The sequence below is a fragment of the Mustela nivalis genome (genome assembly GCF_964662115.1).
Source record: "Mustela nivalis genome assembly, chromosome: 9".
Lineage (NCBI taxonomy): Eukaryota > Metazoa > Chordata > Mammalia > Carnivora > Mustelidae > Mustela > Mustela nivalis.
The window spans coordinates 51,645,687-51,650,814 of record NC_139028.1 but is presented as its reverse complement, the minus strand read 5'-3'; positions in this window follow the sequence as shown (position 1 = coordinate 51,650,814).

Genomic DNA, 5,128 nt, shown 5'->3' with positions numbered 1-5,128 from the left:
TTTTTCTCTCTCTTTTCTCCTATTGCATTCTGTGGCATCCGATCATGCTAAATTGTTATTGCCTATTTACTTGTCTTTTTAGCCTGATAGTCAACTTCTGAGGTCAGGGACTATCTTTTTAATTATTAGCAAATAGTAGATGCTCAATAGAATTTTTTTTTTTTTTGAAAGGCTGAAAAAGATATGAGAGCACTATACTTTGTGGAGATATTAAGTGCTTCCCTGATTAAGCTTTCCTTGTAGCTTCCAACTTTAGAATTTCAGAGGATCCACAAAGGAAGAAATTGAGGTATGAGAGGTGTTTTGGAGCTTTGTTTTACTAGGGAATGATACTTTCCAAGACCTCAGTTTATTCCCAATTTCTTGAATATGATATATAAGTATCATATGAAATATGAATATGAATTTATTGAATATGGCATCATATGTTTTTCAATATGCATACCATAAAACACCAAGTCTGCTAGATGCCATGAAGAAAAGCTTCTGTGATCAAATAGTTCAAGAAACGCAACATAATCTTCCCACCGCTAAAAATTCATGGTACTATGTATTTACATACTGAAGTCTCTGCAAAATCCTCAGTAAAGAAACCTTGTAAAATTTGTTTAACTTGATGTTTTTCTAGCTTATTTGACTATAAAACTCCATTTTAATTTCCCTTTGGCAAATGCAAAGATGAAAGAGAAATTTAATTGCCACTGTCAGGCAATAAGTTTAAATGTGAAATAAAATACATATATACATGTTCTAGCTTAAACACTCATTGAAACAGTTTCAGGACCTACTGTTCCTTTTTTTCCATTTAGAACCCATTGTGGACTAATATGTATTAGACGTCTGAGCCATCACCAGATTCAACTTTTCTGTATTTGGTTGATAAAAGCCCACTATTTTCCAACCAGGAACCACAGTTTTCTTAGATCGCAACTAGCAGTTGGCTTTCTTTTCCCAAAGACACAAAGTTGTGTTTTTGTTTTTTGTTTTATTTTTGCAAGGGTGCATAGAGAAAACTGAATCACATAAAGTGGTCAAGGTAAGGCCTCTAGAGCCACATAACTGGGGTTCCAAACCTGGCTTTACCATTTACTTACTGATGTGATTTTATCAACTTACTTTGCCTCTCTGTGTCTTAGTTTTCTCATCTCTAAAGTCAAGTGACAGTATCTACCTAAGAGGCTCATTGCAAGGTACAAGTGAGTTAATTTACATAAAACTCATATAGTAAATGTTCACTTAGTTTCAGAATCAGATTATTAAAATCTACCAGGTGGAATATCAGCCAGGGTCACACATTGATGAAGTGACCTACCATCATATCACAGCTTCAGAGAACAATCAAATTGTCATACCTTTTGGCCTTCTTTTGGATACTGAAATGACTGATAACTATTTGAATACTAGGTATGTATTGTACTTTTAAAGGAAAATTGCATAAATAATGAGGTTGCTTAGGATAACTATAGTATGTATTTCTTGTTTGGAATTTTATTTCCTTCATGTGGTATGTGTACTTGGGGTTTGAGAAAAATGGAAAAGATAGTGGTAGATAAAAACCCTTCAAAACTTGGGAGTTAATTTGGAGAAAAACAGAAGGAAGAAAAGACAGTCTATATAGGTCTGTATCTATTAAAGAAAGTAAATTATTAATAATCTTCCAAAACAGAAAGTGCCAGGCCTAATGAGTTCACTGGTGAGTTCTGCAACCGAATAGTTAATGAAGAAATTATACTGATTATCTACAGTCTCTTCAAGAAAATAGAAGCAGGGGGATACTTCCTCATTCTGAGGCCAGCATCATTTTAACACCAGACAAAGACATCAAAAGAAACTACAGATCAAAATCTCTCATGAACACAGATATAAAAATCCTCAAAAAATATTAGCAAATGAATTCAACAATGTATAAAAAGAATTATATGCCATGACCAAATGGGATTTAAGCCAGGTATTTAATGCTGGTTAATATTTGAAAATCAGGTGATAGAAACCATCACATCAATAGGCTAAAGAAGAAAAAAATCACATAATGATTTCAGTAAGTATAGAAAAAATTTGACAAGATTTAACACCCATTCAAAATAATAATTCTCAACAAACTAAGAATAGAGAGGAACATCTTCAGCTTGATAAAGTACACCTACAAAGACCCTACAGTTAGCATCCTACTTAATGGTAGAAAACCAGAAGTATTCCTGCTAAGATTAGGAATAAGACAAGATGTCTTCTCTCACCACTCCTTTTCAATTGTACTGGAAGTCCTAGTTAATGTAATAAGACAAAAAACAGAAATAGGATGGAAACAGGATATTCATGGATGGGATGACACAATGTTGCCAAGATGTCAGCTCTTCCTAACTTGATCTATTGATTTAATGCAATCCCATTAAAATACTAACAGGTAATTTTGTGGATATGAACAAACTGATTCTAAAGTCCATATGAAGAGGCAAAAGACCCAGAAGAGCCAATTCAATATAAAAAAAAAAAGTTGGAGAACCAATAGTGTCTAACTCCAAGACTTAACTATAAAGACAGTGATATGGGGCAAAGAACAAACAAATAGATCAGTGAGACAATAGAGAGCCCAGAAATAGACCAACATAAATACAGTCATCTGATCTTTGGCAAAGAAGCGAAGGCAATACAATGTAGCAAAGATAGTTTCTTCAGCAAATGGTGCCAAAACAACTGCTCTTTCACCTACAAAAAATAATCTAGACTCAGACTTTATACACAATACAAAAATTAACCTAAACTGGATAATAGATCTGAATATAAAGTATGAAACTGTGAAATTTCTAGAGGACAACATAGGAGAAAATCTGAATAACCTTAGGTGTGGCAATAACTTTTTAGATAAACCACAGGCATGATCCATGAAAGAAAGCCTTGATAAGCTGTCAGCAGTCATGGAGTAGTGTTCCATTTCCTTATACCAAATACACTCTTCTCTCCGAGTACACATTAGACCTTGGCAGAACTTTACGTTGTTCTTTACTAACAGGTCAATTTACTGTTTCAAAGTCATATGGAGTCCATAGGCAGGGATCAGGCATTAGGCTTTTGGTCTAGTTAACGCTTTCCCTTGGCCTATATAAAAGCAGAACTGGACCTAACTGCATAAGCCATAAAGTGACAGGATATCTGAGAAGAGATTCTCCCTGTTTCTTTGTCTTTTGAAGAAAACTACTCTTCAATCCACAGAACAAAGAAGTTTTAAGCCCGAGTTTCTTTTGTGTCTCATAAATTCTCTTGCATAATCTATTCACTGGGTGTATACATGTGGTCCTACTTTTCTCCGCCATTGGTCTCTGCAGGCAGAGAGGTTCTGTAAAGTGGGGAAGAGCAGGGGAATCCATTGAGTGCTTCCCAGCTGCAGCTGGTTTTCTCCTAAAATACCTCAAATTAGTATGCTATTATGAGGATTGATTTCTATTCTAGGAATACCTAATCTAATCTACATTAGAAACATCTAATTTTCCTACTGACATTTGCCCCTTTCTTTTTCTGGTTTTCATTTGGAGGACCCTCAGGTTAATTGCACATGGCTCTGCCTAAGCCACATGACTAACTAAAGCTAGGATTTAAGCGTTTCTCCTTAATGGTCAAGTTTATTCTCCAATAATGGGATGGGAGGATGTATAGTTTCATTTTCTGACACCACGCTAGTCTGACTTAATTGTTTTACAAAGTTGTAAGCAAACAAGACCACAGATATTGACTTGAGCTATCTTAAGGAGAAGGGAATTATTGGAAGATGGTTAGGAAGCATACAGACTAATGGGAGCTGGGAGATGGAGACTTGGAAATGGGCAGGAGTCAAGGGGGTTGTGGAGCACTGGGCATTTGGAATCCTGGCATTTATCATAAAGCAGAACAGTGAGGAGGGAACACCATCCCTGCAGTATACATCTTCCAGACTTTGCTGTTGTTTCTGCCATGGGTTCAACAATCTTCAGTCCAAGAAAGAGCATCTGATAACTATGCTTGGGTCACATGCCTGGCTCCTGGCCCTGCTGAGTCAAGGAAGGCAAGGATTTTTTTCCTTCAGCTTTAGTAATGGAATGTGGTCATTCCATTATAAGGAATTACTGCCTTACAGACATAATGCACAGTCTGAATGTGTGAATTTCAAACGGAAATCTGGAGGCTCATAGGCAGTCGAAACAAAACAAATGCCACCCGGAACTGTGTTTTCAATGGACCAACTGAAATGTAGGAGAAGGGGATTGAAAAGCGATGATGGGAGGTAATGGGGAAGAGAGTTTAAAAAAAAAAAAAAAGAGTAAGTAAAAGAACAGGAAACATTCATTCAAGAAATATTATTTTTTGGCAACAGGTACATCTACAAACAAGTCCTCATGGCTTCTGTACATGATCTTTTTTTTTTTTTTTTTTTTTTTAAAGATTTTTTTTTTTTTTTTTTTTTTTTTTTATTCGACAGAGAGAGATCACAAGTAGGCAGAGAGGCAGGCAGAGAGAGAGGAGGAAGCAGGCTCCCCGCCAAGCAGAGAGCCCGACGTGGGGCTCGATCCCAGGCAACTGGGATCATGACCCGAGCCGAAAGCGGAGGCTTTAACCCACTGAGCCACCCAGGCGCCCCTTCTGTACATGATCTTTAAAGCTCTGAAAGCTCAGTATGGAAAGCACATCTTAGTGACATAGAAGTATAGTAACCCTCTTTCACCACCAGGGGGTACTTCCTGTATAAACAGTATGCTGTGGATTCCGGGGTTATTCTCAAACACTTGCTGTTTACAAAGTGCTTTCATGTAACAATTACGCAAGAAATATTGAGTTCCTATTGAGGGTGAGAAATGTGAGCCCAGATGAGAGACACCAACCAACCTGTACAGATAGGGAGGCCAAAGTTTCCTAAAAACAACTGAGATTTGGGCACAAGGACCTGTTACAAATTAAGAGGGGAATCCCAACTTAAGAAAGAACCATCAAAAGGGGTGCCTGAGTGGCTCAGTCATTAAGAAAGAACATCAAAGAGGTAGAGATGCTTGAGAAAGCACAGTGCCTTACAGGAATCATAGGAGATGGGTTGGGAATGGAGAGAGAGAGAGTATTTTAGGAAGAGGAAACAAGATGAACAAAGGTGTCCAATGTATGTGCATCA